Source organism: Dendropsophus ebraccatus, chromosome 3 (genome assembly GCF_027789765.1).
Source record: "Dendropsophus ebraccatus isolate aDenEbr1 chromosome 3, aDenEbr1.pat, whole genome shotgun sequence".
Classification (NCBI taxonomy): Eukaryota; Metazoa; Chordata; class Amphibia; order Anura; family Hylidae; genus Dendropsophus; species Dendropsophus ebraccatus.
In genome coordinates, this window is record NC_091456.1 from 126,768,785 (window position 1) to 126,793,345 (window position 24,561).

The 24,561-nt window shown below is 47.4% G+C and overlaps 1 protein-coding gene across 3 annotated transcripts in view; it reads right to left on the reverse strand.

The window, feature by feature from the left end:
• SNCAIP (synuclein alpha interacting protein) overlaps positions 1-24,561 on the reverse strand; it is a 248,530-nt gene that overhangs the window by 129,165 nt on the left and 94,804 nt on the right. For all 3 annotated transcript variants that reach the window (XM_069962653.1, XM_069962652.1, XM_069962654.1), the window contains one exon: positions 4,123-4,157. The gene's annotated coding sequence lies outside the window, so the exon portion shown is untranslated. The remainder of the gene's footprint in view (positions 1-4,122; positions 4,158-24,561) is intronic.

Sequence of the window (24,561 nt, forward strand, 5' to 3'; positions counted from 1 at the left end):
ATTGCCTATCCTCGTGATGATGTTGTGAGCCTCAGCTATGTTGTGTGCTCTTATGGTTTGTATGAGGAGCATAGCCTCTAGCAGAGAGCCTTTGTATAAGATCATCACATGACACCTGGTAAGAGGCGTTGTCTGAACAGGCCTCACAGATTCTGATGAACTCACCTATCAGACACTTACAGGTAGTGTGAGTGACTGCTAAACGCATAGGGGGACACTTATGAAGGATACATCGAGGCGTACGCCAGGAAGAAGATTCGCCCCTTCTGCCTGGCATACGCCTCCCGATGGGCGGGCTGGGGTAGTTTGGGGGGGTGAGATGACGAGGAGGTGTGGCCTCCTCCCGCGCCTCATTTATCATGATTTACGCCTGCTCGCAGGTGTAAATCATGATCAAAATCTAAACCTGCTGAAAGCAGGTGTAGATTTCGCACGCCGGGTGCAGGTTCAGGCTCTTGGCCGGCCGGATTCACCAAGAGGTGTGCGCCTCTTAGTGAATCCTGCCGGGGAAAGGGGGCTGGGCTTAATATAAGAACAGCGTACCGGTACGCCATTCTTCATAAATCCCCCCCCCATAAAGTATTCTATTTCCCAACACAGATTTGCCTGCCTCTGCATATAGGTTCTGTGCTGTTGATACATGTACATTTCAGTTTTGCAGATTACTTTTCTCCATTAGGCTACGTTTACACAACGTCAAAAACAAAGGAAAGGCGGGCGCTTTCGCTATTTAAAAAAAACATCAGTTTTTGCCGTAATTTAACTGACTGCATTGGCAATGCATTGAAGACAATGGGAAGACAGACATCTAATGCACACAATGCATTAAATAACGGGCGTTTTTACCGCGGACGTCAAAATAATGAACATGATCATTATTTTTGGACTTCTTTTGCAAACAGCTGACTTTTTTTATTAGTTGTTCACATGCAGTTTTTCTTTTTCCACAGTTCTTACTATTAAATTCAATGGACTTTTTAATTAAGCCACAACCAAAGTCCAATTAGTAACCTCAAAGTAGAATAATGTACAAACACCAGTCATTGCAGGGGAGGCCAGACAGCTAAATAACATCCGTTATTTTAGACTAAAAATTTCATTTTAAACAGAGCTGAGAAAACGTTTTGTGAACATAGCCTTACAATGTACTCTCGTTGCTTTTCTCTACTCTTATTCCCCCCCCCCCACAAAAAAAAAAGTAATAAAAATAAAATGTTGAAATGAGCTACTAAAGAGAAAAGGAAATGCTTGGAGGTTCCAGCACAGAACTTCTTATTGAACCCTTTCAATTCTTGATCCATGTACGTATTATTTAAAGATGTTTCTGAGAGGAAAGTACATATCTGAGCAGTATAATACAGCCAAAGCCAACTACAAAGAGACAGACATGAAACGTATAGTTAAGATTAGTAATGGGTAATATATCATGCTATTACTTCAACCCTGTTTGATGGCTGCAAAATGACAGGGTCAATGGCAAGCATTGCCTCCTAACAAATGTAAACGCTGGATATTGTAGCACATTGTAATTAATACAAAATGTAAAAACAACCATTTAATGGAAAGGGATCTTCAAAGGAACATTTGGGTGCAATGCAAACAAGTGGGGACCTCAGAGAACTGCTGTGTAAATGCATATGAAAGGCTCAGGCACACCATAAATAACTTTACAAGATAAAGTCATGAAGTAAAGGGTATTTCTTTTGCCCAGTAATGTCTCATATGCCAGACAAAGTAAATATTGCTGTAACATGAAATAAAATTATAATGTTGTTTATGGTGTGCCTGGGCATTTACTATGGCATTAAATGCCCCTTACATTTTTATAATAAAAGCTATATTTTCCCATATGTTCATCTCATAATTAGCAGTAAAACCTAGTCCTGGTAACAGGCTACATGTGTAGGAGAAGCCGTAATTGACTTTACACAAACACTGCTTTAAGAGCTGTTAAACTCTCAAGTAGAGGTAGTTAACTCTGATAAGAAAATGGAGTCAGGTTTAGGCCTTACGCCTGCATACACCGCACTGTGTGACCCGCAGTTACCTGGATTATTTTCATTTAGAGATATACAGATAAAAACCTAGATATGGGGATTTTACTTTTTGGTTGACTATGTTCACTAAATCAGATGGGCAGGAACATTATTGCAAAATGGGGTGTTAGTGCTAGGTTACAGGGGTGTGATTAGGGGGTGGGGGAATCATGTTCAGGGGGTTGTTATATATGAAACTCCTAATTTAACCTTCATAGTGTGAAAACAGAGTCAGTGGAGCCTCATTTTAAAGTCTAAAAACACAAGACTAGCCAGCTATGCTTCTAAGGAAGGACCTAGCCAAGGGGTGGCTCCTGGAAGGAGACCACCAAAACCACAATATTAACTGGCCCTTTCAGTCAATATACAGCTCAACTTCCCTTGTCAACAAGTCTAGGGACATGACAAGGGAAAACCAAAGTCAGGCATCCATCCACAGACAGCTGTTTCCGGGTGTTGCCCCTCATCAGTGTGGAGCAGGATTCTGGCTAGGTGGGAGCAATGCCTAGTAAAGCCATATGGTGAACAGATCAGTGATCTCAGGGAAACCAGCCAAAGACTACACCAGCAGCTGACAGTATTTTCTTTGGCTGGTCTCCCTGAGATCAGTGATCTGTTTACCCCCATTATGTAGCATTTACACCCTTTTTTGTAATAAAGTTTTCCCCATCTGATATTCAGTGATAAGTGCAGATAGTCAACCAAATAGTAAAATACCTACTTCTACTTCCATTAACTGGTGCAGTAAGGGGCGACATGTGCACCCCCCCCCCCCCCCCCGGCAGCCACCAACATTTGTGCTCTAATCTAGCACCGCCGCACAGCACTATAGAGAGCAGGCAGCGTCCAGTTTTACTCATTTACTGTATACTTATAGACAGTACACGGGGGGGGGGGGGGGGGGGGGGCTGCCGAACTCAGTGATCATGTCAGGCAGCCTCTCCCTAGGTACAGTATAGTAAAAAATTTACAGTTCATGCTGGAAGCGGGACCCTGTTCTGCCTAGCGCTATGCAGTAGGACTACATGAGAGCAAAAGAGTACCCCATTAAAGCGCAACTATAATTTCAGTAGCCAAAAAATGAAATTCCTCAAATAAAAAGCCCTCGTGTTACCTTTTAAAAAGAGCCCTAAACTGCGTTGATAGCGTGTACGCTCGCTGAGATATCACCAGTTGTTTGGCTCAGAGGAATAAATGAATTTTTCTCCTGGCTGAGACAAAGTGGGCGTGGCCTATCCCTCATCTCCCTGGCTGCGTCCCTCTATCCACTGAGCAGCACCTTAGCAGATTATCACACATAGCAGGATCAGATAGAGCCCCCGCATACAGTATCACAATGTAAGATTAGATACAGAGCCCCAGCAGATGGTATCACACACTGGAATTAGATACAGTCATCTGCTCTCATTACACTGTAGGATAATGTCAGCCATGGAGGTGGGAGCACCTGCTGCAGACATCTGATAGTGAGTGTTATATGTACTATGGAAGGACTACAGCTGTGTTGTGCTGGGACTTGTAGTCCTCCCCTCAGTGACTCACCCACTCTCCCTCATGCAGTACATTGGCTGGGTCATGGCTGGGATGTGCCTCCTTGTTGAAGCACGGAGTACTTGTCCCTCCATCCAGCTCTTCCCCTGCGCTGCTCCTCACACACAACACCCTCAGCTCTGCTTAGTCACCTCTGTGAGGGGAGGGGGGAGAACGTGCTGCTAGGAGGGGGAAGGAGGGTTTGTTTATGTGTGTGTCAGGGCTGTTATCTGATCCTCCTGTCAGAGTCCGTACACTCAGGACGGATCTGCAGGGAGGGGGCGTGTCCAGCAGGAATGCAGAAATAAGTCACAGCCAGAGAGGGCTGTAAGGGGATAATCAGCCTTATGTATTTTAAAAACTGTTCATTTTAGGTTATTAATGTATATTGCAAAAAGTCTTATCATGACCTAAGCTAACTAAAACTGAATGGTCAAAATATTTTATAGTTGCGCTTTAAGTGTGAGGCAAATTTTTCCTGCCTTTGCCCATGGTTATTCCACAAAATTTCTTTTTCCTCTGAAAAAATTAAAATAAAGTATATAACAATACTTACTTGTATGTGTGCAGTTTACTTGCCACAGAAGGCACCTAGAAACAAGAAGGACATAAAAAGGATAAATGATAGTATCCCATCAGTTCCTTTATCATCTTTCTCTAAAAACATGAGTATTGTATATTTACTTTATTCTTTAATTAAAATGTGCATGTGCTAAAATATTAAAATATATTTTTTTATATGAACCTTCAAAGCTATCTGAACACTATGGGGGACTTTTGCTATCATTTGCTGACTGACTCCTTGCACGGCCCCATATAGGGCAATTTAAAAGGACCATTGAAGTGTAATTATCATTTGTAAAAACTTGCCATATTGCCATACATAACGGTGGGGTCCGGGTGCTTATACCCCCGCCGATCGCTAGAATGAAGGGGCAGGAGCACTCAGCAGCACGGGCTCTGCCCCTTCATCTCCGCTATAACTGCAGTCTACTAAATTATAATGGAGCCTATGGAACTTCCGGACGGAAGTTCCATAGACTCCTATTTTACTTCTGTAGACTGCTCGTATTAGCAGTCTACTGAATTCATCTCTGTATAGTGGAGAAGAAGGGGCAGAGGGCATGCTGCTGTGCACTTCTTTCCCTTCTTTCTAGCGATCAACGGGGGTCTTAGCACCTGGCCCCCCACCCATATGCAATTCTGATATGCTGTTATGACATGGCAGGAATGATATCTGCAGCAGATCCTGTACGTGTAATAAATCCTAAAGGAACAATTTATGCAATTTATGTGTTATTTATGCAATTTAGTGCATAAATAACACTTAATACAGTCAATTCACCAATCAAACCCCTCTTTCCCATTGTCCAATTTCGGCTACGAGATTTGCCAGTTCCAGATTTCCATTAGCACCACATACTGAGAGGAAAAGGTACCACAAAAAGGGCCACATTTTGGTTGGTGTAGTAATATTCCCTTATTGAATGGGAAACTAATTTGCACATAAAATATGTAAATGACCTTGTTAGGAGCACTGGGGCGTTCCTCAGCCATCACATGCTTCCTCCTACTTTTGCGTATGCATAGGCTGGCAGTCAGGATGGACTATGCATCAGGAGGCATGAGCATCTAAACCAGAGGGCTGGCCACTTCCCTCAGTCCTAACAAGTTCATTTGCATTTTTTATATAATTGAGTTTTACCAAAATCTCTGGACTTGAAAGCTTCAGAAGACCGATGCTGGTAAGTAGAAGTAAACGGCTACTGAGAACATATGAACGTGCATACGAACCTGGTGATAGTTTAAGTGCTAACAGAAGAAAACTGCACCAGCCCCTCTTTCCTCTCTACATACAGTGACTGATCAGAAAGACAGATACATTCAGGGATATATTCCGAGCTTATATCCATGTATGGTATAGACTTTGATAAACTGGATTTCATCAGAACATTCACAAGGGGTTTCTAAGGGGTTAGGATCATTCAGCTTCCATGTCTATGGAATTTATAAATCATCTTAAAATAGTACATAAACTATATGGTTATTACGAGAGAAAAACCCCATCTCAGAACATGGCTATCCTCACATATAGTATTTCCGTCAGTCTTTTTTCAACCAAAACCACAAGTGGTTTAAAAAGACAGAAACTTTCCATTATAATTTTGCACTCTCAGTTCCACTCCTGGTTTTGTATCAGAACTGGCTCAGCGCTTTCCACAAAGCTTGACCGGAGTGCATATAGCTTGTGTACATAGTGTGAAAACACAATTCCTTGGTGGTGCTCTGTAGTAGCTTAAGTCCACAAATGTAGCAAGTAGGAAGGATAAAATACTGCAACTCACCAGCTAGATAAAATGATGCTTTATTGGAAACCATGGCAGGGCATACAAGTGAGTTTCAAAGATAATGAGCCACTACTGGTTTTGGTTGAAAAAAGACTGACCAAAAGACTGATGGAAATACTATGTGTGACCATAGCCCAAGTCTGCTTTTGTTGTGTCCAGACTGCACTTTTGTGTTGTAGTTTACAGGCCGCCAATGTCAATGCTATTGTTTTCTATTGCTATTACCTTGTTTTTGACACACACTAACGTCATGAATAAAATGAATAAGCATAAAAACATACTTAAATGTTACTAGGTGAACAAAATACTGGGAAACTTAAAAGAATGGCATTGTTGTCAAATGGTCCTGTTTGTTAATGTTGTGGTATGTGTTGGAACCTAAACCTTTACATAGTACAAAATGTAAAAATAAAGTTGTGAATGAGAAATATCTAGAGAAACACAATCTGAAATGGAAAACTCTCACAACAAGAAGTACAAATGGTTCTCTATTTAAATTGGGAAGAAATCAGCTTCTGAGTCTATAAAAATAAGAAGAGCCCAGCAGCCGTTCCAAAAGACCCTCTAGAAATATTTATCTATGTACAATCTGAACTCCATCACTAAGCAGAACCAGTCAAATAATATACTGGAGGAGGAAAGAAAAATTATACATTTATACTGGGAATGTGTTGAGCTTGCATAGCTACAGCACTGGTTTACCACATATGGCGCCACATGTATGATTTGCCATCTAAGACATTTACCTAAAAACTAAATCAGTTGTCATATGAGAGCAAGAACAAAACTCATGAATCTTTTCTATTCTGGGGAAGTCTACTTAGACTAGGTTCACATTTAGTAAAATAAAACCTTAACACCACTGTCATTGTCAGTGAAAATAAAAGATACGATCCGGCCGTAAGCTCATACGTAGTGTGCACTGTGCGGGCGTATACTTTCAAGCGATCGCATCAACCTCAAAACTACGTGCGTAAATTCCTGGTGTGCACTACGGACGGATTCATACGCAGTGTGAACATAGCCTTAGGTGGTTATATACTAACACCCTTAATTTAGACATTTGTGACAGTATAGGGGAAAAGCAAATACCATTTTGGGAGTGGGTTTTCTGGATTCAGATTCAACCATCTCCATGAAATATGTGTGGTCTCCTTGAGGATATCTGCATGGGGATACATGATAATTGTATAAGGACGCCGACAACTGTACTGATGTAATAACTAATTATTGATTTAGGATAGTTGATTTTGAGGAGTATTTACTTGGACACAATAAAAACATAGAATTAAAAAAAATCAGCTCTATATAATGCTCAGAGCTGCAGACATGGGCAGATACAGTAGCTCATAGGGAGGTTAAACAATTGGACTTGAGAAAGGGTGTCAATTAGAGATGAGCGCAACTCAAGCATGCTGTAAATCAGTCATGTAGAGCAGGGGAGAGAGAAGGCACGTATACTGCAGCTGGGCATTGCCTTTATGACACTTGAACTTGGAAGGAAAACATGATTTTACATGTTCGTTTAGAGATAGGAATGATTTGTTTTCTGTTAATGTCAGCAACTTCAAGCATGATAAAGGCCTGTCAGATTTTCTTTAAAGCAATTTAATATTCTCATGTGAGTAAATGTATAAAATCGTTACAATGATTCTTAAACTAAAATACTATAATATCTGACAGTGATACATACAGTCATACACAAAGCACAAGGGGAATGTTCCATAACATACATGGATCTCCGCGGCTCAGACGCTTTGTGGTTTATTTTTAAATCAAGCTGGTCTTTTTTGTTTTCTCTTTGGTGGTTTTGTTTGTTATGTGGTTTCTTAACCTTTTTTGTGCCTTCCTGTTTATTTGTTGTTCTACATATTGTTCTTGTAGACAAAGCTGATGGGCATTCTCTTCTATTTTGGGTATTTTATTTTGAGACAATGGGTGGGAGTAAATTTTGAGAATACAAAGATCCAAATGATTTAAACGCATTTTGCATTTCATACAGTGTATGCTGTTCTTAGGATAATAATCACAATAGAAAAACAGCAACACCACAGTTTATGGAAGCCGACTGCCAGCTATGGGGCAATAATCACCAGTACTTGTTGTCCCTGTTCGATTTTTATAAACTTTGTGTACTACTTTATATTATTTTCAAACTTCTCAGATTCAGAGCACATGTCAGATTAATAAATGAATGTGCATACATGTATAGTATATCAAAAGGTTCCGCTGCAAATGTTTTAGACACTAGGGTCATGTGTCAGGGTAAAGTGGTTACACGAAGACAACAACCTTCTTTTATAATGGAAGGGACACTGACAAGAGTGTCCAATCTAGATCCAAAAGACTCAAAAAGACCAATTTCAAGACTTTCTAGATGCTATTTCTTTTGTTACAACAACAGTGTAACATATAGATGCTAACATATGAACATGAACAGTGTTTAAAAGTAAAGTTTCCTAATGACTTAACAAAACATTACAGTGAGCACAATCACTGTTCCCTCTAAGCTTCAGCCACTGCTGAGCTGAATAGCAAAGGAGCTGGGCAATGTTTAAGCAAAGTTGGGACAACCCAAAACTTAGTACAGGAACATTGGTACCTTATTTGAAAAGCTAATGTTATATAGCAAATTAAATATAGTGGAATGGTTAGTGTACATTCATCTATATCTGTAGAAGAATTGATACAATATTCAGAAATTTTGTGACATTGGTTTACATAGCATCAGATCAGCATCTTCAAGTGATTACAGTCCAGTTACATCCAGTGACTTACAAGAGACTTATTATCCTCTCTCCAGAATCAGCCAGAGAAACATTTTAGGTTCCTTGCTCTAGTGCTTATAGTAGTTAAGCCTCTCTGAGCCCGTATATAGTTTTAAGGCCCCCAAGTGCCCTTACATAATAGTCAAGTATGCTCTGAGCCCTTATATTGTAGCAAGGTCCCCATATATTATAGACCCCACTGTGTACAGGACCCTCTGTGCAGAATCCATATAGTATAAGCTCCTTTATGCAGTCTCTATTTAGTATGAGACCCCTTTCTGTGCAGCCCCACTGTGCAGCCCCTAATATAAATATAGGCCAATCTGTCCCCATATAGTATATCCCTCTGTTTAGCCCTCATGTAATATAGTACACTGTGCATGCAACCCCCATATAGTATAGACCCCTCTGTGCAGCCCTCATATAGTATATGCTTCTTCTGTTCAGCTATCATGTAATATAGTACACTATGCAGCCCCCTCATATAGTATAGGCCTCTGTGTTCAATCTCCTCCTATACAGTATAGGCCTCCTCTGTGCAGCCTCCGTCCCATATGGTATAGGCCTTCTTTATGCAGCCCCAATGACAATAATAAAAAAAAAGTACTAATCTGCCACTTCGCTCCCACGCAGCTCTTTCCAGAACTCTATGATCTGGCTACAGGGATGGGACCCATGGGCAGGTGTGATGACATCTTATCCTGCACTGACCAATACATTGGGATCGCATACCTGCTTCTCATAGGCTGCAGGACAAAGGTTCTGGCAGTCTATGAGAATGAATGGCGGAGCGAGTAATAGAAGTGCCCGCTCTGCCATTCTACTTAACTGTATCTGTGTCCGGAGGAGTGAGTGAGCAGTGAGCTTTGTGAGCGGGTGGCTAGAGGCAGTGAGCAGTGCTTCCCTGTAAGCAATGCAGCTTAAAAGGGACACTGATAATAATGTTAGACTGCAGTCATTCCTGTACATGATTTGCAACCTTAAGGGACCCTGTCATTTAGAAAAAAAACTTCTGATGTCTCAGACAGACATGTCAAACATTTTGACAATCTCTAAATATCACTGTTGAAAGTGATAGGTTTATTGCTACACTCCCCAGCTGGCTGTGATCTCTGACCAGCTGCACTGGATGGGGTCCATTATAACACTAGGGAGCCTGTCCACTACAGCTGAATGAAGATCGTAGTCCACTGGGGAGTGAAGCACACTACCATGCACTTTACCCAGAGATAGTGTGGGATCAGTTAAGGATTAAAAAAAGAAGTCTGTGCGAGATGCCAAAAGTTTTTCTAAACAGGAACTCTTTATGGTTGCAAATCGTGTACTGGAGTGACTGCAATCTAAAAGTTCTAAAGTACTGGCCACAAAGTGTCTCCCTTCCCTGCAAACTTCGGTCCACTGCCTGTTGTTAAGGGAATTTTGTCTCTAGCAACAGAGAAATCAAGAAAACACAGAAAGTGGGGGAAGAGCTTAAAAAGTGTTATACATGGAAGAGAGCCTTGACTGTGTGCATGCAAACTAAGCCTATCTGCCTGCTCTAAAGGCTTCAAATTGCACTCTACTTGCCATATACAGTACTGTACTGTAAAGTAAATGGAAGTCCAGGTGTGAGTACTACTGCAAACAGCCCAGCTCTGGCCTTATTCCATGAAATGATGAGAGACAGCTGTGCACCATGGAGTGGACTTCCATGAAGGTAACGTAATGAAGCAAATTATGCCAGCTACAGTTATAGTTTTGTTTGCCCCTTATGCGATATATTAACAATATATCTGGACCCATGATGAGTACTCCTATAATTTTGGAAATTTTGGTAAGACATGAAGGAATGTAGTTATTGGAAGCACGTTATCATTTAAAATTTCTTGGCAGATTAGAAGAATGTTTTCATTTTATAGTCATTTGCAATACCCCTTTATAGTTGTGTAGAGTACCAAATGGTATAAAATGTTACAATTTCAACACTGGGAATCCACTATGCAATCAAACTACATTCATAGAGTAGCCATAACTGTGCATATACTTGGCATTTCCCACCACGCTGCTGACTTTGTCCAGAATTTGTCCAGTTAGAGACATTTACCCAAAAATTTTATTCTCTGCCCACTATAAATGTAATTGAAAATTAATGAAGGATATGTTCCTTACAGTTTCTCCAGTCACTGAACCATTACACTATAGACTCCATTCCAATTACTAAATGAAAGGGTGGTAACATATTCAAACTGATTGAAAACCTGGCAAACCCATATGAGCCTGCACAAATGCCAGAGAATAGACTGGTAATAAGTCAATAGGCGCTGCTTGCTGGTGTAATACATGAGAGAGACTGGATGAGATATACTAATACAGACTGTATCACATATGACCTACAGTTCAATATCACTAGTTGGCTTGTGTTTCTAATTCACCAAGTAAGACACAAAGCCATTATTCATCTGTAATAAAAAGGCAAATACATGGAGCATGAAAAGTCCTTAACTAATGTAATCTAATGCACATCTGCTTCCCTGGTCTGGCACAGTCTTTCAGGTGGCTTACAAAGCAGAAAGCAGGACTAGCGGTATAATATCCTCAATGAATTCTCCATGTAGCACGGAACATCTGCACATCCTTTTGTTTCAGAAAAAAAAAACAGTAAAAACAGTGAACTTTGATTGTCCTTACTTACTGCACTATATTACTTTATGAAAATTTATGAAGCGTTTACGCCATTATCCAGCTTTCATATGCAAATAAACAGGACAAGCCGCCAAATCACCTTTTTTCTGCTTTAAAGTTTGAAATTGGGGCTCCTGTGTAACGCCCGGAGTAGTGGATCCACTGGACCGGCACCAGCGATGGCACAAACCTCACCAGGGAGCGGAGTCTAAGGGGCCGCTGGTTTTCACCAGAGCCCGCCGCAAGGCGGGATGGACTTGCTGCGGCAAGCGACCCCCAGGTCGCTACCCCTGGCTTGGTTGCTGGTGTCGGCAGGCGAGGCGTGGCAGGAGATGGCACAGGCAATAGTCTGCAGATGAGAGAGCACGTGACAGGCTGGACACAGGAACAGGTGGAGTGACAGGGGAACAGGAACCAGGAACAGGGACTAGGGACCAGGTAACGGACAGGACTCAGGAACAGGGACTAGGGACCAGGTAACGGACAGGACACAGGAACAACAGGGAGCTGGGCCAAACGCTATAGGAAGCATGTAGAGGCTCCAACACCTGTAGTGGGGCAGGGCTGGAATAAATAGGGAGTGATTGGTGCAACTGGCCAATTAGGTGCGGACTGGCCCTTTAAATCTGAGACAGCCGGCGCGCGCGCGCCCTAGGAGGCGGGGACGCGCGCGCCGGCCGGCACAGACGGAGGCAGGAGCGGGACCAGGTAAGGCGCCCCCCGGGGCCGAACATGTAGCAGCGCCGGGTCCCTGCACCGGGACCCCGGCAGCTGCATGAGATGGGGGGAGGTCGCGGCGGCGGCCCGGAGCATGGGACGCCGCCGCGGCCGTGACAGTACCCCCCCCCTTTGGCCTCCCCCTCTTTCTAACCTGCAGGAACCTTTTGATGAGATCTTGGTCCAGGATGTTAGCCTCGGGTTCCCAGGACCTCTCCTCAGGACCAAATCCTTTCCAGTCCACCAGGAAGAACCTTCTCCCTCTGACAGTCTTCATGGCCAGAATGTCCTTAACAGCGTAGACGTCGTCAGAGACGGCTTGAGGAGTAGAGAACGAAGATCTATCGGAGAACCGGTTCAGGACCACTGGTTTTAAGAGGGAAACATGGAAGGAGTTCGGAATCCGCATAGTGGGGGGTAGGCGGAGTTTGTAGGTGACAGGGTTGATGCGTCTTAGCACCGAGAAAGGACCGAGGAATCGAGGGCCCAACTTGTAGCTGGGGATCTTGAGTCGGACATATTTGGCCGAGAGCCAGACTTTGTCACCTGGGAGAAAATTCGTGGCAGGTCTCCTCTTCTTATCAGCCTGGTCCTTCATGCGTTCAGAGGCTTTGAGTAAGGACTGTCGAGTTTGTTCCCAGATCGATTGCAGGTCAGATAACAACTCCTCCACGGCTGGGACTTCAGAGGATGGAGAGAGAGGCAGAGGAGGACGAGGATGATGCCCGTAGACCACATAGAAAGGGGACTTGCCTGTGGAAGTCGAGTCCAAATGGTTATATGAGAATTCTGCCCATGGGAGTAGATCGGACCAGTTGTCTTGGCGGCTTGAAACAAAATGGCGTAGGTAGTTGCCCAGAATCTGATTGACTCTCTCCACTTGCCCGTTAGTTTGAGGATGATAGGCCGATGAGAAGTCCAGCTTCACTTGGAGTTGCGAGCATAGGGCACGCCAAAATTTAGAGACAAATTGGGAGCCTCGGTCGGACACAATGTGAAGAGGAAGTCCATGCAGGCGAAAGATGTGTCGGAAGAACAACTGAGCCAGACGAGGAGCAGAGGGCAGACCAGGAAGGGCCACGAAGTGAGCCATTTTAGAAAAGCGGTCCGTCACCACCCAAATAACTGTATTGCCCGCAGATGGAGGTAGGTCAGTGATGAAATCCATCCCAATGTGGTGCCAGGGATGATCCGGGACTGGCAAGGGCAATAGTAGGCCGGCAGGTCTTAGACGGGGAGATTTATTCCTGGCACAGACTGCGCAGGAAGCCACAAAATCCTTGACATCCTGGAGGAGATTGGGCCACCAGTAGTGACGGGAGATCAATTGCCCGGTCTTTTGGGCTCCTGGATGCCCGGCTACCAAAGAGGAATGCCCCCACTTCAAGATGCGTTTACGGAGTGCGGGGCGCACATAAGTCTTCCCGGGAGGCAGTCTCTGCAGAGCAGAAGTGGCAACTGGTACTAGGCGGTCGGGAGGTATTATGTGACGAGGAGATTCCTCTTGCCCCATGACATCGGATGCTCGGGATAATGCATCGGCCTTTAGGTTCTTCTCGGCTGGATGGAAGTGGATGGTATAGTTGAACCGAGAGAAGAAGAGGGACCACCGAGCCTGCCTGGGATTGAGGCGTTGAGCCGATTGGAGGTAGAGGAGGTTCTTGTGGTCCGTGTAGATGTTAACCGGGTGTTTAGCCCCCTCTAATAGATGACGCCACTCCTCCAGTGCCAACTTAATGGCCAGGAGTTCACGGTCCCCAATGGTATAGTTCCTCTCGGCAGGGGAGAAAGTTTTAGAGAAGAACCCACAGGTTCTGGTCTTGCCTGATGTGTCCCTTTGCGAGAGAACGGCTCCTGCGCCCACAGAAGAAGCATCGACCTCGAGAGAAAACGGCCTGGAGACATCCGGGCGGACCAGAGCAGGAGCAGAGGCAAAGGCAGACTTGAGGCTATTGAAGGCTTGTTCGGCCTCTGGAGGCCAACGTCTGGGGTCCGCCTTCTTCTTAGTGAGAGCCACTATGGGTGCGACCAGGGTAGAGAAGTGAGGGATGAATTGCCGATAATAGTTGGCGAAGCCAAGGAAACGTTGGATGGCTCTAAGTCCCACAGGGCGTGGCCATTGAAGGACAGCTGCGAGCTTGGCTGGATCCATTTGTAGACCCTGGTCGGAAACGATATAGCCAAGAAATGGAAGACTGCGCTGATGAAAAACACACCTCTCTAGCTTGGCGTATAGATGGTTGGCCCGTAGTCTTCGTAGGACTTGACGCACTTGTGCCACATCAGTCTGCTGGTCCGGGGAGAAGACCAAAATATCGTCCAAATAGACAATGACGCAGACATAGAGGAGGTCTCGGAAGATATCGTTCACGAATTCCTGGAAGACCGCTGGGGCATTGCATAGGCCGAATGGCATGACCAGATATTCGTAGTGCCCATCTCTGGTGTTGAAAGCGGTCTTCCATTCGTCTCCTTTACGAATACGGACCAAGTTATACGCTCCCCTGAGATCCAGCTTGGAGAAGATCTTAGCTCCACGAAGACGGTCGAATAGTTCAGGAATAAGCGGAAGAGGATAGCGGTTCTTAACGGTCACCTTATTCAGGCCCCGATAGTCTATACATGGGCGGAGGGAACCGTCCTTCTTCTGAACAAAGAAAAATCCAGCGCCAGCTGGAGACGTGGATTTACGGATGAAGCCCTTTTGTAAGTTCTCCTGGATGTAGGAGGACATGGCTTCAGTCTCGGGCACAGAGAGAGGGTATACTCGACCACGTGGAGGAGAAGCCCCTGGAAGAAGGTCTATAGGGCAATCATAGGCTCGATGAGGTGGTAGTGAGTCCGCCTCCTTGGCCGAGAAAACATCGACAAAGTCTTGGTAGTCCTCTGGTAGCCCGGATAGAGGCTTGACATTAGCAGGTGACCTTGTAGAGCACTTGGATTGAGGGGATCTCAGACACCGGTTATGACAGTCCTGGCCCCAGCTGAGAACCTCCCCAGTTCTCCAGTCCAGCCTAGGGGTATGGAATTGCAGCCAAGGAAGACCCAGCAGGAGGTTGGAAGAGGAATGGCGCAAGACATAGAAGGAGATCTTCTCCTGATGTAAGGCTCCCACCTGGAGGACTAGGGGTGCCGTCTGGCTGTACACCGCTTCGGTAAGAACCTCCCCCGTAACCGAAGAGATAGACCGGGGTTGGGCTAGCTGGATCACGGGTAGCCGCCATCTTTGGACCAACGAAGCAGAGATGAAACTGCCAGCAGAGCCAGAGTCGATGAGGGCAGTAGTCTGGAAAACTTGCCCAGAGGGTGTCTGGATGGAGACGGGCATAGTCAACCTTGGAGAGGTGGCATTCACACCTAGGGAGGCCTCTCCCACCGGACCTAGGTGCGGGCGTTTCCCGGACGCTGAGGGCGTTGGGGACATCTCTGTCGATAGTGATCCGCGCCACCGCAATAGAGGCAGAGATTCTGGTCCAGTCGACGGTTCCTCTCATCAGACGTCAGGCGAACACGTTCCACCTGCATAGGAACCTCTAGAAGCGACTGGGACATAGGAGCAACAGGATTCTGGAACACCGGTGCCAGCCGAGGATGGCGACGGGGCAGACTCAGACGCCGTCCTTGCCGGACCTCCTCCTCTCTCTCGGAAAACCTGGTGTAGACTCTGGTAGCCAGTAGAATAAGATCGTTCAAGGAGGTAGGCAGATCCCGGGCAGCGAGCACATCCTTCACTTGGCTGGACAGGCCCTTTTTAAAGGTGGCAATCAGAGCGGCCTCATTCCAGTCTAGTTCCGCAGCCAGGGTGCGGAACTGGATGGCGTAATCACCAACGGAGGAAGTCCCTTGGGATAAATTGAGGAGAGCAGTCTCCGCCGAAGACGCACGGGCAGGTTCCTCAAAGACAGAGCGGAACTCGTCCAGGAAGATTCGAAAATTGGCAGCAACCGGATGATTACGGTCCCATAGTGGCGTGGCCCAGGCCAGAGCTCTTCCCTCCAATAGGCTGATAATGAAAGCCACTTTAGAGCACTCGGTGGCAAACTGACTGCTTAAAAGTTCGATGTACATAGTGCATTGGGTCAGGAACCCTCTGCACAACTTGGGGTCACCTCCATATTTACTTGGGAGAGCCAGTCGTAGTTTTGAAGAGGCTGCCGGAGGTGATGACTGCTGAGCTGTGGTATGCTGTTGAACGGCTGCAGTCAGTTGTTGAATCAGCTGTGACTGTTGCTGAATCTGTTGAGCCTGTAGGGCGACCACTCGGGCTGCCTCGCGGATATCAGGCACCTCGCCGGGATCCATGGTTGGAGCCTACTGTAACGCCCGGAGTAGTGGATCCACTGGACCGGCACCAGCGATGGCACAAACCTCACCAGGGAGCGGAGTCTAAGGGGCCGCTGGTTTTCACCAGAGCCCGCCGCAAGGCGGGATGGACTTGCTGCGGCAGGCGACCCCCAGGTCGCTACCCCTGGCTTGGTTGCTGGTGTCGGCAGGCGAGGCGTGGCAGGAGATGGCACAGGCAATAGTCTGCAGATGAGAGAGCACGTGACAGGCTGGACACAGGAACAGGTGGAGTGACAGGGGAACAGGAACCAGGAACAGGGACTAGGGACCAGGTAACGGACAGGACTCAGGAACAGGGACTAGGGACCAGGTAACGGACAGGACACAGGAACAACAGGGAGCTGGGCCAAACGCTATAGGAAGCATGTAGAGGCTCCAACACCTGTAGTGGGGCAGGGCTGGAATAAATAGGGAGTGATTGGTGCAACTGGCCAATTAGGTGCGGACTGGCCCTTTAAATCTGAGACAGCCGGCGCGCGCGCACCCTAGGAGGCGGGGACGCGCGCGCCGGCCGGCACAGACGGAGGCAGGAGCGGGACCAGGTAAGGCGCCCCCCGGGGCCGAACATGTAGCAGCGCCGGGTCCCTGCACCGGGACCCCGGCAGCTGCATGAGATGGGGGGAGGTCGCGGCGGCGGCCCGGAGCATGGGACGCCGCCGCGGCCGTGACATTACCCCCCCACTTTGGCCTCCCCCTCTTTCTAACCTGCAGGAACCTTTTGATGAGATCTTGGTCCAGGATGTTAGCCTCGGGTTCCCAGGACCTCTCCTCAGGACCAAATCCTTTCCAGTCCACCAGGAAGAACCTTCTCCCTCTGACAGTCTTCATGGCCAGAATGTCCTTAACAGCGTAGACGTCGTCAGAGACGGCTTGAGGAGTAGAGAACGAAGATCTATCGGAGAACCGGTTCAGGACCACTGGTTTTAAGAGGGAAACATGGAAGGAGTTCGGAATCCGCATAGTGGGGGGTAGGCGGAGTTTGTAGGTGACAGGGTTGATGCGTCTTAGCACCGAGAAAGGACCGAGGAATCGAGGGCCCAACTTGTAGCTGGGGATCTTGAGTCGGACATATTTGGCCGAGAGCCAGACTTTGTCACCTGGGAGAAAATTCGTGGCAGGTCTCCTCTTCTTATCAGCCTGGTCCTTCATGCGTTCAGAGGCTTTGAGTAAGGACTGTCGAGTTTGTTCCCAGATCGATTGCAGGTCAGATAACAACTCCTCCACGGCTGGGACTTCAGAGGATGGAGAGAGAGGCAGAGGAGGACGAGGATGATGCCCGTAGACCACATAGAAAGGGGACTTGCCTGTGGAAGTCGAGTCCAAATGGTTATATGAGAATTCTGCCCATGGGAGTAGATCGGACCAGTTGTCTTGGCGGCTTGAAACAAAATGGCGTAGGTAGTTGCCCAGAATCTGATTGACTCTCTCCACTTGCCCGTTAGTTTGAGGATGATAGGCCGATGAGAAGTCCAGCTTCACTTGGAGTTGCGAGCATAGGGCACGCCAAAATTTAGAGACAAATTGGGAGCCTCGGTCGGACACAATGTGAAGAGGAAGTCCATGCAGGCGAAAGATGTGTCGGAAGAACAACTGAGCCAGACGAGGAGCAGAGGGCAGACCAGGAAGGGCCACGAAGTGAGCCATTTTAGAAAAGCGGTCCGTCACCACCCAAATAACTGTATTGCCCGCAGATGGAGGTAGGTCAGTGATGAAATCCATCCCAATGTGGTGCCAGGGATGATCCGGGACTGGCAAGGGCAATAGTAGGCCGGCAGGTCTTAGACGGGAAGATTTATTCCTGGCACAGACTGCGCAGGAAGCCACAAAATCCTTGACATCCTGGAGGAGATTGGGCCACCAGTAGTGACGGGAGATCAATTGCCCGGTCTTTTGGGCTCCTGGATGCCCGGCTACCAAAGAGGAATGCCCCCACTTCAAGATGCGTTTACGGAGTGCGGGGCGCACATAAGTCTTCCCGGGAGGCAGTCTCTGCAGAGCAGAAGTGGCAACTGGTACTAGGCGGTCGGGAGGTATTATGTGACGAGGAGATTCCTCTTGCCCCATGACATCGGATGCTCGGGATAATGCATCGGCCTTTAGGTTCTTCTCGGCTGGACGGAAGTGGATGGTATAGTTGAACCGAGAGAAGAAGAGGGACCACCGAGCCTGCCTGGGATTGAGGCGTTGAGCCGATTGGAGGTAGAGGAGGTTCTTGTGGTCCGTGTAGATGTTAACCGGGTGTTTAGCCCCCTCTAATAGATGACGCCACTCCTCCAGTGCCAACTTAATGGCCAGGAGTTCACGGTCCCCAATGGTATAGTTCCTCTCGGCAGGGGAGAAAGTTTTAGAGAAGAACCCACAGGTTCTGGTCTTGCCTGATGTGTCCCTTTGCGAGAGAACGGCTCCTGCGCCCACAGAAGAAGCATCGACCTCGAGAGAAAACGGCCTGGAGACATCCGGGCGGACCAGAGCAGGAGCAGAGGCAAAGGCAGACTTGAGGCTATTGAAGGCTTGTTCGGCCTCTGGAGGCCAACGTCTGGGGTCCGCCTTCTTCTTAGTGAGAGCCACTATGGGTGCGACCAGGGTAGAGAAGTGAGGGATGAATTGCCGATAATAGTTGGCGAAGCCAAGGAAACGTTGGATGGCTCTAAGTCCCACAGGGCGTGGCCATTGAAGGACAGCTGCGAGCTTGGCTGGATCCATTTGTAGACCCTGGTCGGAAACGATATAGCCAAGAAATGGAAGACTGCGCTGATGAAAAACACACCTCTCTAGCTTGGCGTATAGATGGTTGGCCCGTAGTCTTCGTAGGACTTGACGCACTTGTGCCACATGAGTCTGCTGGTCCGGGGAGAAGACCAAAATATCGTCCAAATAGACAATGACGCAGACATAGAGGAGGTCTCGGAAGATATCGTTCACGAATTCCTGGAAGACCGCTGGGGCATTGCATAGGCCGAATGGCATGACCAGATATTCGTAGTGCCCATCTCTGGTGTTGAAAGCGGTCTTCCATTCGTCTCCTTTACGAATACGGACCAAGTTATACGCTCCCCTGAGATCCAGCTTGGAGAAGATCTTAGCTCCACGAAGACGGTCGAATAGTTCAGGAATAAGCGGAAGAGGATAGCGGTTCTTAACGGTCACCTTATTCAGGCCCCGATAGTCTATACATGGGCGGAGGGAACCGTCCTTCTTCTGAACAAAGAAAAATCCAGCGCCAGCTGGAGACGTGGATTTACGGATGAAGCCCTTTTGTAAGTTCTCCTGGATGTAGGAGGACATGGCTTCAGTCTCGGGCACAGAGAGAGGGTATACTCGACCACGTGGAGGAGAAGCCCCTGGAAGAAGGTCTATAGGGCAATCATAGGCTCGATGAGGTGGTAGTGAGTCTGCCTCCTTGGCCGAGAAAACATCGACAAAGTCTTGGTAGTCCTCTGGTAGCCCGGATAGAGGCTTGACATTAGCAGGTGACCTTGTAGAGCACTTGGATTGAGGGGATCTCAGACACCGGTTATGACAGTCCTGGCCCCAGCTGAGAACCTCCCCAGTTCTCCAGTCCAGCCTAGGGGTATGGAATTGCAGCCAAGGAAGACCCAGCAGGATGTTGGAAGAGGAATGCCGCAAGACATAGAAGGAGATCTTCTCCTGATGTAAGGCTCCCACCTGGAGGACTAGGGGTGCCGTCTGGCTGTACACCGCTTCGGTAAGAACCTCCCCCGTAACCGAAGAGATAGACCGGGGTTGGGCTAGCTGGATCACGGGTAGCCGCCATCTTTGGACCAACGAAGCAGAGATGAAACTGCCAGCAGAGCCAGAGTCGATGAGGGCAGTAGTCTGGAAAACTTGCCCAGAGGGTGTCTGGATGGAGACGGGCATAGTCAACCTTGGAGAGGTGGCATTCACACCTAGGGAGGCCTCTCCCACCGGACCTAGGTGCGGGCGTTTCCCGGACGCTGAGGGCGTTGGGGACATCTCTGTCGATAGTGATCCGCGCCACCGCAATAGAGGCAGAGATTCTGGTCCAGTCGACGGTTCCTCTCATCAGACGTCAGGCGAACACGTTCCACCTGCATAGGAACCTCTAGAAGCGACTGGGACATAGGAGCAACAGGATTCTGGAACACCGGTGCCAGCCGAGGATGGCGACGGGGCAGACTCAGACGCCGTCCTTGCCGGACCTCCTCCTCTCTCTCGGAAAACCTGGTGTAGACTCTGGTAGCCAGTAGAATAAGATCGTTCAAGGAGGTAGGCAGATCCCGGGCAGCGAGCACATCCTTCACTTGGCTGGACAGGCCCTTTTTAAAGGTGGCAATCAGAGCGGCCTCATTCCAGTCTAGTTCCGCAGCCAGGGTGCGGAACTGGATGGCGTAATCACCAACGGAGGAAGTCCCTTGGGATAAATTGAGGAGAGCAGTCTCCGCCGAAGACGCACGGGCAGGTTCCTCAAAGACAGAGCGGAACTCGTCCAGGAAGATTCGAAAATTGGCAGCAACCGGATGATTACGGTCCCATAGTGGCGTGGCCCAGGCCAGAGCTCTTCCCTCCAATAGGCTGATAATGAAAGCCACTTTAGAGCGCTCAGTGGCAAACTGACTGCTTAAAAGTTCGATGTACATAGTGCATTGGGTCAGGAACCCTCTGCACAACTTGGGGTCACCTCCATATTTACTTGGGAGAGCCAGTCGTAGTTTTGAAGAGGCTGCCAGAGGTGATGACTGCTGAGCTGTGGTATGCTGTTGAACGGCTGCAGTCAGTTGTTGAATCAGCTGTGACTGTTGCTGAATCTGTTGAGCCTGTAGGGCGACCACTCGGGCTACCTCGCGGATATCAGGCACCTCGCCGGGATCCATGGTTGGAGCCTACTGTAACGCCCGGAGTAGTGGATCCACTGGACCGGCACCAGCGATGGCACAAACCTCACCAGGGAGCGGAGTCTAAGGGGCCGCTGGTTTTCACCAGAGCCCGCCGCAAGGCGGGATGGACTTGCTGCGGCAGGCGACCCCCAGGTCGCTACCCCTGGCTTGGTTGCTGGTGTCGGCAGGCGAGGCGTGGCAGGAGATGGCACAGGCAATAGTCTGCAGATGAGAGAGCACGTGACAGGCTGGACACAGGAACAGGTGGAGTGACAGGGGAACAGGAACCAGGAACAGGGACTAGGGACCAGGTAACGGACAGGACTCAGGAACAGGGACTAGGGACCAGGTAACGGACAGGACACAGGAACAACAGGGAGCTGGGCCAAACGCTATAGGAAGCATGTAGAGGCTCCAACACCTGTAGTGGGGCAGGGCTGGAATAAATAGGGAGTGATTGGTGCAACTGGCCAATTAGGTGCGGACTGGCCCTTTAAATCTGAGACAGCCGGCGCGCGCGCGCCCTAGGAGGCGGGGACGCGCGTGCCGGCCGGCACAGACGGAGGCAGGAGCGGGACCAGGTAAGGCGCCCCCCGGGGCCGAACATGTAGCAGCGCCGGGTCCCTGCACCGGGACCCCGGCAGCTGCATGAGATGGGGGGAGGTCGCGGCGGCGGCCCGGAGCATGGGACGCCGCCGCGGCCGTGACATCCTGTTACAGAACGTGCATTGAGAGCTCCAAGCTATGCCTCTGGCTTCTCAGACTTTTATCAATAATTTCGATGTAAATTCAGTATCAGGCACAATTTTTTATTTATATTGTAAAGAACGGGTATATTCATACTCTGAAGTTGAGGTGTGGTTAAGAACTGCATAAGAAGCACATCTAGGGAACGTGTGCATTTGTACCACAACTATCCATGGTTCTGCAATGCATTTATTTGTCATGTGGCCTTATGAACACATTCATTCCAAAAAGACTCAATAATTCCAATCAAAGCCCTTAAAAGGATTGGCTTCCAGTCCACACATGACCAGCTTTAAAGGGGTTGGCGATTTTATAGTAAAACTGTTTTGTATAAGTAAGTGTATTCCCATTACTTACTGAAAGCAGCTCCCTGTGTACCTCATTGAACTAAAATTCCCTCCTCCAGGCTGTGCTGTCCTGCTTCGTGGTGATAAGATGGATGACATGGAGAAGCATGTGACCATGCCCACCCCCAGGGTCCTCCATAGACATATACTGTACAGGCTCAGTGATGGACACCGGGGGCGGGGCATGATCACATGCTCCTCCATGTCAACCATCTTAGGGACAGAAACAGCACAGGGCAGGGCAACACCTCCTGGAGGAGGGGTGTATAATTATAGCTCTATGGGGCATACAGTGAACTGCTTTCAGTATAAACAGTGAGTACTGTTACTAATACTGTACACTGAGCAATTTTACTATAATCCCTTTAAGTGTGAGTGCCAGTCAGGACCAGGTCAGGGCAAATAACTAAATGCACTACAATGTTTTTCATTCATCAAGTGGCCAAAGGATATTTTGGAAGTGCTTCTTTAGATAGGCAACATTGTGATTAGTGTTGTGTGAACATGCTTGGTTAAGCATAGTGCTCAAGCATCAGAATGCTCAATCAAGCTCGATGCTCGACCAAGTACCTCATGGTGCTCGGGGTACTGTTTAAATATTCACACTACTTTACTGATTATGATCCTTATGCTTCATTATGATGTCAGGAGCTCTGACACTGTTTAAATACTAATTCTAAGTTTTGTATATTTTGTTTACACATCGCTTTAAGCGATGAAATATATAAAAATTAGAACAAAAAATACAATTCCTAACTCTAAGACACATTAAGGGCGCCTTCACACCTAACGGATCTGCTGTGAGATCCGCTGCAGATCCAGTGCCATTCATCCCTATGAGAGTTAACTCCCGAGAGCATACATTACCTGCTCAGCGACGTGGCTGCATGTGAGGCTCCCGGCTCCCATCGGTCCCACTCAGCCAATCAGTACACGGCAGCACTGATTGGCTGAGCAGGACCGGAGTCGGAAGCCTCACATGCAGCCGCGTCGCCGACCAGGTAATGTATGCTCTCGGCGACAGGGATTTAACTAACATGCTTACAGTGGGATGTCAATCCCGCTGCAAGTACTGTATGTGCTCTCATAGGGATGAATGGCACTGTGGATTCGGTACGTGCGAAGGCACCCTAAAGCTGAGCCAGGCATCCTCTGCTCTGACAAGCAGGGGGCACCTGGTTAAATATTCCAGTCTCTTATTGATTTCAATGGAGTTTGTTACCAGAATTAAGTTCCACACAACTTGTCCTGGAAAACCCTGGTCACGAACGATTACCAAGTAATCCTTCTCAAATTTTCTTTATAACACAATCTAATAAAACACTGAAATAACAAATGCAGATATCCTCCTTATTTATTATCGATTTCCTATATTACATTCCATAATCAGAATACAAAAACAACAACCTTTATCGCGTTTTCTAGTATCTGATTCTGAAAATTACCATTTCTGAGGATTGCTAGAGCAGAAATGAATTATTGAATTGTGGCTGATGACTTAGTAAAACTTTCCATCCTGTAGTTGCATTACATAGTTCATTTAGTGGAAAAAAATGACTTCAAGTCCATCAAACAAAGTATAATTTAAATGTGGTTATTCTGAAAGAGAGAAGGAAAAAAAATCTAACCTCGGCCAACCATATTTCTGAAGAACAAAAAAAAAAAAAGAGAGAGAAAATGATTACAAAAAAAGCTGTGGGATTTGTAACCAAGCTTCAAACATTTTGGGGGTTGTTTAAGGACCTCAATCTGAGATTTTAGATGGGCTTTATGAGCAAAGCAGTCAACCCTCTAAAGGGGTGCTCAGGTCATGGTAGTGATCTACATTAACAAAGTACCCGAGAAAAGCACCATGTGGATACCTCTGACGTAAGGTTGCAGTGTATACAGTGGGATATGTCACTCATAAGGCCCCACTGTACAGAAAACATACTACAAACTGCCACACTACAACACACTACCCCATGCTTTCATTTTTGTGGTATACAGTATATAAAGGCTTGATAGAGGTCTCTGCTGAGCCCTATGGATATGCTTATGTATTTGCTGGCCGCTTTTCACAGCATATTTGTAAGGCAATGTTTATATAATTGTGTTATCAAATTTGAATGGATTTATCTATATGAATGGATCCTAAAAAACTGCAGTGCCCCCCTATGCTTCCTGCACCTAGCACCTGAATACACAGACTGGTCGGTTTCGGTCAC